The sequence below is a fragment of the Primulina huaijiensis genome, chromosome 10 (genome assembly GCF_012295235.1).
Source record: "Primulina huaijiensis isolate GDHJ02 chromosome 10, ASM1229523v2, whole genome shotgun sequence".
In the NCBI taxonomy this organism is placed as follows: Eukaryota; Viridiplantae; Streptophyta; class Magnoliopsida; order Lamiales; family Gesneriaceae; genus Primulina; species Primulina huaijiensis.
Window position 1 is genome coordinate 15,701,431 of NC_133315.1, and position 15,201 is coordinate 15,716,631.

The window sequence follows — 15,201 nt, forward strand, 5'->3', positions numbered from 1 at the left end:
CATAAAAATATCAAAATTACAATCTTTATTTGTTTTTGCAACTAGATCACATTAAAAATGTTAAATATTTGTCAAATCATTATCAGACACGTTTAATCATAATTAAAATTAAAAAATAAACATCTAAATTATAAATCTAATTTATTAATTTAAAATAAAAAGACATACTNTCACGAATCTTTATCTGTGAAACGGGTCAACTCCACCGATATTCACAATAAAAAGTAATACTCTTAGCATAAAAAGTAATACTTTTCATGGATGACCCAAATAAGATGTCCGTATCATAGAATATGACCCGTGAGACCGTTTCGCACAAATTTTTGCCTCAATTAGATTCAATCCTCGTGTATTATTTTTGTGAATTGTATGTGAAAAGGTACCACATTTTACGTTTTTTCCCTTGTATTATTTAAATATAAATATTAAAAATAAACATCCTCACCCAAATAATAAAACTTTTTAGCTAATTTATATTCATAAATTTTTTTTATTTTTATTGAATTAGTTAATTTTTTTTTACTAATATTGTATTCTTTATTATTATATGATTAATTTATCTNTTTTTTACTAATATTGTATTCTTTATTATTATATGATTAATTTATCCTTATCATTTAATGTTATTATTGTTGTTTCCCATATTATTTTATTAATTATTTGATGTAAAAATAATCGAAATAACGGTTTTGGATTATTTATTATAAATAAATTTTTATTATAATTAATTATATTATCTTCTTCATATTTTTATTTAATTAATATTTTTAAGTAAAATTATCATTATAATTATCAATCCAATATTTATTTTTATCATAAAAATAATAATTTTAGTTAATTCTTGTTATTGATAAAATTATAAATTATTTTTTTAGTCGATTAATCAAGATCATGTTATTATTATTAAAAACTTCCATCGTGCTATGAGCGGACAATTCCGAAGAAATGGTAAGATATGGGTAAGAGTAAATGATGTATAACAAAATAAAATTATTCCAATTATTTTGGAATATGATTCCAATTTCAGTAAATTATAATTATTAAACTACAAAATGCTATATGATATAATTTTTAGTAATTACGGCTATTTTTAAAAATAGACTATCAACATAGGCTATAATAAATAATTTTTTTTATTTCTCTTAATTACATTTGAAAGGCTGAGATTTTAGGATTATTTAATCAACATAGGCTATAATAAATAATTTTTTTAATTTCTCTTAATTACATTTGAAAAACTTAGATTTTATGATTATTTATTAATTTTATTTATTTTTTAAAAATAAGCATAAATACTCATCATGGAATACAATTAAATACTTATTTAAAATAAATATACCTAATTTAGATTAACATACACTTGATTTTTCCATGTTGATAATCACATTTTGTGAGAGAATACTCGATATTCAAGTTGTCACCATAAACAAATTCAATGTTAGTTTTGTCATGAAAGATGCATTATGATGACTTATTAATGTAGGATCGATCGCTTGCCGCTTTACCAAAAGATATAGCTGGTGGTAATGGTGCACTCAAATCTTTTAAACCGCACAACTGCTCAAGCACCACGGTTCGATCGCTCTACCAAGCATGGACAATTATTGCACCCAACAATCTTCCTCCAATGGGAATCGAACCCGTGACCTTGGCTCTGATATTAATATTAGGACCGAGCGCTTGTCGTTTTACCAAAAGTTATAGCTGGTGGTAATTATGCAACTCAAATCTTTTAAACCGAACATAAGTCTAGCATCACGGTTCGATCACTCTACCAAGCAGGGACAATTATTGCACCCAACAATTAACGTTATTTATTTTAAAATGATCATGTTACGTAGTAATCATGGAATACAGTTAAATAATTATTTGACATAAAAATTACTTAATTAGATTTAACATATATATGATTTTACCATGTTGATACTCCATTTTGGTGAGAAAATACTCGATCTTTGAGTGACCATCATAGATGAAGTTTGTGGTTGTTTTGTCATAGATGTATTATGATAACTTATTAATGTTATTTTTCTAAAATAAACATGTTGCATAATTATCATGTAACACTGTTAAATACTTAACATGAAATATAAAACATTTAATTTGATTTAATAGATACTCGATTTTGTCATGTTGATACTGAATTTTGATGAATAAAGACTTAATCTTCGAGTGACCATAATAAATGTAGTCCGTGTTGGTGTTGTTAAAGAAGATGCATTATGATGTCTTATTAATGTTATTTATAAATTAAAATAAACATGCTGTGTAAATATCATGGAATACAATTAAATACTTAATTGAGCTTAAATATTATTTAATTTTATTTAACAATTACATGATTTTGATACACGATTTTGATGAGAAAATACTCGATCTTCAGTGATTACTATAACGAAACGAAGTCTGTGTTGGTTGTCATTGAAAATGTATTATAGTGACTTATTAATGTTATTTATTTTTTAAAATAAACATGTTATGTTCTCATCTTGAAATACAATAAACATTAAATTGATCTAAAACATACTGTTAGCAAGTATTTATTCTGCCTTCTGATACTCAATTTTGGTGAGAAAGTATCAATTTTCGAGTGCTAACCATTAATGAATTCAATGTTGGAGTTGACTTTTTAGTATTTGTTCATTACATAATATAATTAATTACGTACTTCATTATACTTTTTAATATTTTTTTAATTATATTTATGAGTATTCATTCATAAATATTATGAATGATTAATAACCTTATGAGAGTAATAATTTATAATATTTATTTGTATTCATTCATTATACTTTTTGTATCAATTATGAGTATTAATTTATAAGTAATCATTCATAATACTATTAGTATTCATTTATTATATTTTTTTGGTATAATCAATATTCACTCATAATATGTATTGATACTTATGGAATTTCAAATTGATAATGAATATTACTAAAAACTATAGCTGCTGATAATAACGCAACTCAAATATTTTAAATCGAACAGTATCACAAGTATTCAACAAATTGCGTCCGGCGATATATATTGATATTTTTGAAATCACGTGATGATAATTAACCTGAAAGCTTTCAACAAGTATTATTAATAAATACTTCAAAATATAATTTCTAGTATCCTCCTGTATTTCATGTATTTTTTTAAAAATAAATAAGAATAATAAGTCATCCTAATATACATGTCTTATTTCCAAATTTCTGATATCAATAAATTAATATAATTTGCTGAATTTAAAATCACATTTCAAAATAATAAAAAAAAAACTTAGCTTGTCACGCATAATTTTTTTAATAATAATAATGTGATATTAATACAACTAATAAAAATAAATATAATTTTATTAATAATAATAACTGGTTAAAATAATTATTTTTACGATAAAAATATATAAACATAAAATACTAAAGAATACAATATTAGTAGTAAAAATTTTAACTTTCAATTTTCTTTATTCAACATTTTATTTTGATGTTCAAGATCGCCTCCATATTGTTCATCCTACGTAGCTAAGCGAATACGTTTTTGTCTCTTGGGACTGTATCAACCATGACAAAGGTATGATATAGTTGAAAAAATTATAATTTTATTAAAATTTTATTATCAATATAAATTAACAAAAATGAATTAATTTGAATATAAAAACAAATGCAAAAATGAAAATATGGTACATAATTTTTTTTGATTACAACTCACGCGCGGAGGGGGGATCAAACCCGGGGAAACCGGCTATTCCGACAGGGGGTGAGACCACTGAACTACAAGCCCGGTCTCGAAAATATGGTACATATTGAAACAATAAAAAAAAAAAAAGATGGGTGATCTGTCAATTAGAGAGTTAAAATAAAATTTTTAGAATATCAGGGGGTGCAGAATAAACTTTATTGATATAAGGACTAAACTTTAAATTTAATTAATGATTAGAGATTTTTTTTTTCAATTTACCTTTTTGAAAAACGAATAGTTAATAAATTTTTTATATATATAAACGTATAAATTGACGCATTCAATAAATTGCTTTTATACACATTCATGGCTATTCACATTATGTGCTTTTATACCCTCAAAAATATTATTTTATGTTATATTTGGAGTATTTATCTTTATATGATGTTGTCAAATGTTAGTTATTGAATCATCAACATATATGTCAATTTCCATAAAAATGTGAGCGACTCACATGATATAATGATATTAGAATAAGATAAAAACACTTCCGATATAACATAGATTACACTCGTAATTCACTCTCATTTTCAGATGAAATCACCCCTTTATTTGTCCTTTTCCCTAATTAAACGCCACAGTAGTAATATTTTTTTAAGCATAACTATCTTTCTACTTCTTTGGCTAGTTAGACAGGATTAATGTCGCACTATATCTTGGGATCTCCGAAAACCGAAACCAAAATGCAGCGGAATTTAAAATTTTCAATTCGTGGTTTCGGGATGATCCAGTTTTATATCAGTTCGCAACCACGACAATTTGTCATCACCAAAGATTTATTTTGTCGAGGTTTATTACCAATTACTAACAACGAGTTTGAATGTGGAATCTATTTTTTGTGAATATATATAATTATAAAAAAGTTAGGAATCTACATATGCTAGAATATGGTGATCTAAAATTAGAGACTGAAAATTATTCCGTCATATACACTTTGTAATATTGACCTTGTACTGTTAAAGTTTTTTTCCCCAATGCCCTTGATTTTCCCTGATTTGGGATTCTCCATGAAAATAAAACAACGTGATTTATTTAAAATTTTCATTTATTATTCATATATTTTAAATAATATAAACATTAAAATTATTAAATTCGAAATCCCTTTTTGAAAACTTGTTTGAACTAATTTTAGGAAGTCGAAGTCTACATAGTTCTAGCCCATTCATATTGGATTTCATTATGACTAAAAAACCGACACATATATATCAGCCCAGTTTAAAAAATCCAACTTTTTAAATACAATTTTCAACCTTGAAAAAAATTAGTGACATGCGTCTTTGAGTCGGGTTTTAAAAATTTTCGAGTTAAACTAGGTTATCCAGTGTTGGCCAAAATGCTAAAATTTAAAATATGAAAACAACAATTATAGAACATTAAACGAAAGTATGATCATATAGATACAGACAGAGCATCAAACAAAAGCAGTATATTATTGGAAATATAAATATCGAGTTTGTAAAACAATAGGAAACTAGTAAATCAAACCGAGACCGGTATGAAGTACGGTTTTTTAAAACATATTTGTTCTCTCTGAAGGTGCTTCGAGAATCAGGACAGAAAAATGTTTCCAAGGATAAAACGACAAACCATGCAACAACTTAGCACGAAATAACTACACCGGTGAACTGAAAGCTTACTTTCAATTTATCTCCAGTGGATGCCAAATGAAAAGTGCACAATATAAAATGCAAGAGAATGCTTGAGTGTATTTGTGAAAAATATATTTTTATATATATGGATTGAGGAAATGAACACATTATTTATAAACTCCAAAATGTACATCAAAAGTCATGCAATATTAATTAATTCAATTAATTTTGCAATTAAATTCAAAATATGAAAGACAAAAGTTTTCAATTAACTCAAGAATGTGGAAAGTCAAAACAATTAATTTTGCAATTAAATCCAAAATATGAAAGACAAAAGTTTTCAATTAACTCATGACTAACTCAATAATGTGGAGATTCAAAAGACACTCTCACATTCATGAGCCATAATTTTTATTCAAACTTTAAATTTAATTCAAATTTCCAGCAATTTCTCACATGAATGAAAATTGATACAAATCACGGTAATAAAGTTCTACAGTTTAATCCAGCATAAGATAAGTAGGAGTTACTCTTTGAACCTTACCTTGTGAAATATATTTGCTTTACCAGTTGACTAGTAGACATGATGTCTTTAAAACTATTTTGTCGTTAATGTAAATTAAGATATATTTCACGTAGAAATCTCTTTGATACAATTTTGTTCTCATGATTTTGTTTTTGTTTTTTTTGCCACGAACACACGTCTGGTTCTGTGAGAGGGTCTAAAATTGAGCATAACAATTCTTTCGAAGTGGCCCTACTTCTCTTTCACATAAGTGATTCTTTATTGCTTCTCATCAGAATCATTAAAATCGTATGCTTATCCTCATCATTCATTGTTTCATAATAAGAATGGACTAGGGATAACTCTCACAGTGATCCACCAAATCAATATGATTAAGTTATCCCATTGAACCCAATACTTGAGATTTCCAGTCAGCATATGTTGAATTTTCCTTCGCACCAATTTATTTTATAGGCTTAAGCTATATTCCCCTTGACGATTTCACTACTAAATCTTTGTTTAACCATTTGGTTAGAAGATCTGCTATATTATTCTTTGACTTTATATAGTCAACAGAGATAACTCCAGTTGAGATTAGTTATCTAATGGTATTGGTCTACGACCTATATATCTAGGCATACCATTATACATATTGTTTTGTGCCCTTTCAATCGAAGATTGACTATCATAATGTATACATATATCTGGCACATGTTTTTTCCATCCTGGAACACCTTGTAAGAATTGACGCAGTCATTCATTTTAATAATCACATTTGTCAAGAGCTATAACTCAGATTCTATCGTGGATCTGACTTTTATAGTTTGTTTAGAAGATTTTCACGTAATTGCTCCACCTCCTAAAGTGAATACAAATCTACTTGTAAATTTTGAGTTTTTCATATCAAATATCCAGTTTGCATCATTGTATGCTTCAATAACAACGAGATATCGTATATAATGCAGTCAATAGTCATGAGTGTACCTTAAGTACTTTAGCAATATGATAATTGCTTTCCAGTGTTCAACGTCTGGATTACTCGTGAATCTACTCAATTTGCTCACTGCATAAACTATATTTAGTCTTGTACAACTCATTAAATACATCAGATTTTCAATGACTCGAGAGTATTTTAATTGAGAGATACTCTCACCTCGATTCTTTAATAGATGTTGACTTTATCTATCGGAATTCTAGCCAAAGCAGAGTCATCCTTATTGAATTTCTCAAGGATTTTGTCCACATAATATGACTGACATAGAACTAGCCTTCGATGTTCTATGAATTTTAATTTCGAAGATCACAACGACTAAGCCCAAATCTTTCATGTCGAATATTGAGTTAAACATATTCTTGATAAATTTAATCATCTTATCATTTCTACCAATGATAAGCATGTCATCTACCAAAGATATAAAATGACAGTCATTTTCAGTGTTCTTTACATATACACATTTGTTGCATTCACTGAATTTAAATCCACGTTGTATCATGGTTCTATCAAAATTTTCATGTAATTAATTTTGTGTTTGCTTCAAGCCATACAGAGGCTTTACCAATTTACAAACCTTGATTTCTTGCTCAGGTGCATAAAATTATAAGGTTGTTCAATGTAAATTTCATATTCTAAATCTTGATTTAGAAAAGCTGTATTTACATCCATTTGATATACTCAATATTCCGCAAGACGACAATCACAAGTGTCATGCGAATAGAGGTTATTCTCGTTACAGGAGAATAAATGTCAAAATCATCGAGCCATTCACGTTGATGGTAACCTTTAGTTACCAATCCGATTTTGTACTTATCTATGGCTCTATCTGATTTAATTTTTCGTTTGAAAATCTATTTGCAGTCTAGTGGTTTGCTTTTCGGAAGTAGATCCACTAATTACCATGTATGGTTTTGTAAAATGGATTCTATTTCAGAATTGATAGCCTCTTTCTATTGAGGCCCTTCAAATTGATTCACTGCTTTTTTGAAGATTTGAGGTTCACTTTTCATCATGAAAATGATGAAATTCGGACCAAAAGAGTCTATGTCCTAGTTCTCTTATTACATCTAGGTTCTACCTCATGGTTAAATTCTTGTTCTTTTCCATTGAAAATACAATCAACATTTTTTTTGTCATATCTTTACCTTCTTCGGAGTGGGTATTGCTACCTTGGCAAGACACTCCCACGATCAAAGGAATTGGTAGGAAGGAGTTCTTTTCATTTGTTCTTTAGATAATTCTTTAAAACTTTTCAAGTTAGAGGAAACTTTTCAATGATAGCCTAAACTTGGAAGGTTTCACTCATCAACATGCCCTCTGCGTGAATATCATGCAGGATCACATGGAATTCCTGAACTTGACTGTCTTCGTTTTGGAGAGTCGAAAAATTTTCAATTAACTCAAGAATGTGGAGAGCCAAAAGACACTCTCACATTCATGAGCCATAATTTTTATTTAAAGTTTAAATTTAATTCAAATTTCCATCAACAAGCTAAGTTGCGCTACAATTAATGAATTTTAAATATATTTTTGTTTTTTAAAATAATTAAGATCATAAAGTTCAAAATATACCTCTTACGTATTTATATATTATTTAATATTAATATGGATGGATTTCAAGTTCACTCAATAATGATGTTATTAGAAATTTATTCTAATTTGTATTATTAATATGTAAAAATTTATGATTTAATATATTATTTCATTGTAAATAATAAAACTAGTCGAAACCAGTCAATTTGTAATTCATCTATTCAAGTGCATCATAAATTATTGCATCTATTTACTATCGCAACTTCAAACATACACCTATAATATTTTTAATTTCAGTTCTTTCTGCCATGCAGCTTGCTTAAATTTTGGCGAAATTAAAATAACCATATTTTTTTATTTTGGTCATTTAATTAGTTAAAACTAGTTTTTCTTGCAACTTAATTTTTAAAAAATTTTGATACTATTTATTCGAAAGGTTGATGTGACACCAGAAAATTCAGATGTGTCTGACAAGACGTTAAAAGTCAAGTGTAAAAGGACCTAAAGCTCAAAACATGTCAATTTACAGAGGAAAACTCAATTTTAATTATGTAGATGACCAAAACCTAAAATATATATGTCAATTTATATGATCATTTTGAAAATTTTCATTTAAATTTTAAATTAAGTTACTATATTGGAAGCAAAGAATTCTTAATCTCTTGATTTAAATGGAAAAAAGGCAACACTCAAGATATTTGTTTTATCAGATCTTAAATATTTTATTGATCAAATTACCTACATATTTATAACACGAGAAGATAGAAGAGCAACTCCAGAAAGCTTTTTTAACAATGAAAATTCTATAATTAACAAAATAGAGATCCTATTAGAGATAAGGAACAAGGAAATGAAATTCAAATCGAGATTAAGAATCCCTGTGTCGATTTTTTTTAATTATTATTATTATTATTATTATTATTATTAAGAAGTTAAAAGGCCAATTCACTAAGATTTTAGTTATGCAAATCTGACATGTTTTGGATTTTTAGTCATGCAATTTGTCAAAATTTGGTTTTTCATATAATAATTTGGTTTTTTTTTTGTCCGAAATCACTAAATCTAACGAATATTGTTTATTTGTCATCGATGATCTCCTATGTGGAAATGTGGTGATAATAAAACATAAATTACATATATTAAAATCTACCTAAGCAAAATGAAAAGTTTTATCCTCTCATTTTGATATATTAAGGGTTGTTTTAATTTATTTTTTCTTTTATTTTTGCTTAAATGAATTTTAATGCGTCTCTAACATGAGCTTTATTTTCATCATGTGTTGGGTGCAATAATTGTCCTTGCTAGGTAGAGCGATCGAACCGTGGTGCTTGAGCTGTTGTGCGGTTTAAAAGATTTGAGTTGCACCATTACTACCAGCTATAGCTTTTCGTAAAGCGACAAGTGCTCGGTCCTACAATTTGTATCAGAGCCAAGGTCACGGGTTCGATTCTCATTTATTGCAAGGAGTGCAATTATTGGGAAGATGATTGTTGGGTGCAATAATTGTCCTTGCTTGGTAGAGCAATCGAACCGTGGTGCTTGAGGTGCAGTGCGGTTTAAAATATTTAAGTTGCACAATTACCACCAGCTATAGCTTTTAGTAAAGCGACAAGCGTTCGGTCCTACATCATGTTAGCCATATAAGTGCGGTTTAAAAGATTTGAGTTTTGTTCATATCTCACCCAAAAAGTTGTACTTTTTCGTCCAAAGTGGACATGGTTAAAAAAATAATTTAACAAGTTACATTAAGTGGATTCAATTTTATAAATTCGGGATGCCTTTGGTTAGAAAATTTGTATTTTTGTCCTATAAATTTTCCTTTTCTGATTTTAATAATCTATTGTGTCGAATTTTAGTTTTAGCTCCTATATTTGTTTTGATTACAATTTTAGTCCAATTTTCGATGTGTCTCTAATGCAGAAATGATGTGACACCGAAATAACGCTGATATGTATAGTATGTCAAATAAGCAAAACAATAAAAAAATATTAAATACCAAAAATTGAAAGATACATTAACAAAACTGAAATTTGACAACGTGTATTAACAAAATTGCAAAAAAACAAAAACAAATATAAATAACCATAAATATCATCTCCCACTCTGGTCTATATCGCACATGTTTGGTACACTTATTTGACAAAGGCACATGTTTGGTACACGTATTCGACAAATTTATACCAATATAGAAGATATTCTATCTAAAAGAAATTCAAATTAGCCTTAAATAAAATTCTCTAGCTAATATAAATCCGAACAGAATTTTGGTTTATATGAACTGTGGAGTCAATTTATGATCCAAAATCTAAAAAAAATTGACGAGATTATTATTTATTCGCAAATGCATGGCACATGGGAATGTGGATGAGACACCCTGACTCCACAGGGAACTAAGAATTCCATGTGAATATGCTTATTTTTAGGCCAAAAATCAAATCCAGGTGTGTATGCACGCGCGTGTTATATATACATGTGTGTGTAAACATAGGTGTATCACTCAATCTATATAAATACACTGATGGTAAGATACATATTCTGCGTATAGGTAATATAATTTAGGCAAAAACTTGTGTGAAACAATCTCACAGGTCGTATTTTGTGAGACTAAGTGCTCTTATTTGGGTCATCCATGAAAAAAATATTACTTTTTATGCTATGAGTATTACTTTTTATTGTGAATATCGGTAGGGTTGACCCGTCTCACAGATAAAGATTCGTGAGACCGTCTCATAAGAGACCTAGTCTATAATTTAACATATTGACAACATGTGTAAACTAAGTTATAATTTTAAAAATGGGGAATGGTTAATGCTCCATATTCTAGAGACATATTTACAATCTAGTTGTCTCATATTTTCCCTTATATTTTTTAGAGGTTTCTTTAGCATTTTTTTTTTTTTTTTGTAGAATCTAAATGGTTAGCTTCGGATTTTCTCGTTTCAAATTTTAAAATCAAAAAATCCCTTCATAAAAATAATAAGCTTTTATACCCATGTGTTTTCAAAAATTATCGCACATTTAACCTTTGTGTTTTTAAAAATCAAACATGTTTACCTCATCTGCGAAGGATTTTATGTCCAATTTTTAAAAACACAAGGTTTTAAATGCAATTAGTTTTATACATTGGTTTTTCAATCTTTTATTTTTCAATTTTCACAGGGACATTGACACAATTTTCCCGATTACAAGCATCAAGGCACACATTTCCTCTTGTATATGGGAATAATCACCACCAAAGTCAAAACCCTAGTTTGCAAGAATTGACAAAATAATTTTATTATCTCTTGTGAGATGGTTATCTGTAAGACGGGTTAACTATGTCCATATTTACAATAATAAGTAACATTTTGAACATAACAAATAATGTTTTTTAATTGACGAAACAAATAAGAGATCCGTCTCACAAAATTCAGAGAAATTTTGTAAAATAATTTGTGATATGAGAGAGACATTGGTGGTTAATATTGTGCCACTCTAATTCAATTCCAAGTTTAGCTACGTTAGGTCTCACCAAACTTTCATAGGTTTGCTTTCTTAGAGAACACCATTGAAATTAACCGCTTACACCCTTATAATTTACTCATAATTTCAATATTCTTTATATATTATACATAATTTCAGTCTAAAATTGATATTGTATGCATTTTAAAAAAAATATATATATCATATTTTATGTATCTGCATTAAGCAAATTAATTAAATATGTCGTACGTGCTGTTTAATTTGAGTTTTAATTTATTACATTAAAATTTTAATATAATTTTGGTGTTTCATTTGAGTTTCAATTTCTCCATTTAAGCAACATCATTGCTCACAAAATATAATGGCCATTAATGGGAGACATTATTATCTTTGCATTTGACCTATGTTTTTACGTAGAGATGCAATTATTTATATTTATTTCGATTTAAAATCAATTTTTTGGTTTTCTATTTTTGGAAATAAGTTGAATTCCAACTAAAGCTAGGTTACTTTGAAACTTGTGAGCATTCCTTTGCTCTATTTATTTTTTAAATAATAACTATTTAGCTACGCTTTTGAAGATTAACCATTTTACCAATAAAAATAAATTAAAAATACCAATAATTTTTGGGAGAACGAACGTCATAAAAGAAATTAGAGACGATATCAATGTGCTTGATAGTGAAAGAAGTCTATTTTTCGTCCCTTTCCATTGGAACAAAATGGCATCAATCATGAATTGATATATATATATATATATATATATTGAAGATGTTATTAATTTATCGAGTATTAATTTATAGAAGTTTTAATGTATATGATTTTTATTTTGTGTTTCTTGTATTTAATTTTTTTATTATTATTTTAGGATGATGGACTTTTATAGCTTAACCGAAATTATCCATCAATTCGAAGTAATTCAGAAATTTGATTAGGATAACTCGATTATTTTGTTTGGTTTTGGTTACTTTTATAGAAAAGTCGAATAAATCATAATGGCCTTTAATTATTTTTTTTATTTGCCTATCATATTGAATTGATTTCGCACTTCGATGTTTGTCTAATCTTTGTTTATCTACGAAGTTTGTTAGTGAATGACTCTAGGTTTTATGGTTTTTTGTTAAAAAAAAAAATTATCTTCGGTTTTGGTAAAAAAAATTCGATCGGTTCGGTTATTTCAGGAATAAAAAAAATTGGTTTTGCCCACCAGCTTCTATCTTTCCAACCCATGTTCCATCTTCAAAGTCTATCCATTTCCTCAAAGTTCAAGAAATTTGTAGTAATATTTCGTGGCCTGTGTTCCAGTAGTCGTTGTATAATCAATGTTTAGAAACCCTGAGAGAGTTCCCTTCAGCCTCCTAGCTCTTTCTTTGATTTGTGTTTAATCCCAAATGAAATATCATATCTTCCATTTTCAGCATTAATAAAATTTTACAATGATTACGAGTGTAATTTGCTCTTTTTTTTAAAAAAAAAAAAAATTGCTCTCGTTAGATCAATAAAATTTTCGGGTATGTTTCGGGGTTGATTAGTACTATCTATGCACTACAAGAAAAAAGGCCTACGACAACGGTTTTTCCCAACCCTTTAACCACATGGCTTCTAACAACGGTTTTAAAAGGCCTACAACAACGGGGAAAAACCGTTGTCGTAGACGTCTAAAGATGACGGTGAAAAACCGTTGTCGTAGGTATACAAAACCGTTGTTAAAGGTCATGTGGTTAAAAATTTCGCTAAAAGACAACGGTTTTAAAGTGTTGTTGTAGTTACAATTTGCGACGGTTTTTAAACAACCGTCGCAAATTTATCATCGTTACCCGTCGCTAAAATTAGCGACGGTCGTACTTAAAATAGTCGCTAAAGAGCGACGGTTTTATACACCGTCGCTAAATTTAGCGACGGTATTAATTCAATGTCGTCGCTAATATTAGCGACGGTGTTTTATGCTTTCCGTCGCTATTTTTGTCAGTAAAATAAAAAAAAATTTCAGTCGAAAATATTATATTCTTGATTTTAAAAATTTTTTAAACTTTAAAAAAAAAACGAAATTAAAATTGTGTAAGGGAGAAAAATTTTAAGTGTTATGAAGTGGTAAAAATTTATTAATCTTTAAAGAGAAAAACGAAATGAAAATTGTGTAAGTGAGAAAAATTTTAAGTGTTGTGAAGTGGTAGTGTAGAAAATGGACTGAGGGTAGGGATATTTATAGACAGTTTGCGACGGGTTTGATTAAACCGTCGCAATTAGCGACAGTTATTTTTTCAACTGTCTCCGATTTAAAATTAGCGACGCTTTTATAAGAACTGTCGCTTTATGTAGCGACGGTTAAATATAAACCGTCGCTAATTATAGATCGGCGACAGTTATACAAACACCGTCGCTAAATTTAGCGATGTTTTTGGAAAACCGTCGCTATATCTACATCGGCGACAGTTTTACTTAAAACCGTCGCAAAGTTTAGCGACGGGTATACATAAACCGTCGCAATATTTAAATTAGCGACGGTATAGTATAACCGTCGCTAAATTTAGCGACATATTTTACTTAGGCCGTCGCGAAATCTAATATTGACAACAAAATTTGTAGAAAAACCAGTTGAAAGACAACAGTTTTTTACAAACCGTTGTCGTAGCTTGAAGAAAAATGCTTATACGACAACAGTTTAAAAACCGTTGTCGTAGTCCAAAAAAAAACGCTCATAGACAACAGTTTTTAAAAAACGTTGTCGTAGGCAAAAAAAAAAAACGCTCATAGACAACGGTTTTTAAAAACCGTTGTCGTAGATATATCTACGACAACGGTTTTAAAGAAACTGTTGTCTTTGAGCGGATTTTTTTAGGCTACGATAACGGTTTTTGTTAAAACCGTTGTTAAAAGTAAAAAGACAACGGTTTTTGTTAAAACCGTTGTCTTTGATGTGTTGTTAAATAAGATTTTTGTTGTAGTGATGGTATATATTTGAGTTGAGTTTTAAAATTTTTGTGTTAAATGATGTTATTAATTCATGATATCTATCTAACATATTACCCCAAGAAGAATGATTATACCAGTGTTATAAAAAGCGAGAATTAAGCGAGCTGCTACAACAAAAAATGCTTATGGTGACACTTTTTTGTAGACACTTTTAATTAAATGTTGCTACAAATACTTAATAATGACACTTGTAAAAAATTAATAATGTTTAAAATAAAAAAACATATTAGATTAGTTATCATAACATTTTTAAGTGATGTCATATTTTAATTCCCACATTTATTTTTTGTATTTTTCCCACATTTTAAAAAAGCATTAAAAAATTTTTAAAAAAAATTTAATTAAAAGGGGAAAAAAAAGAAGAAAAGAACGATGGATTAATTATAAGTGTGCCAAAGCTCTCGCGTCTTCTCCCAAAT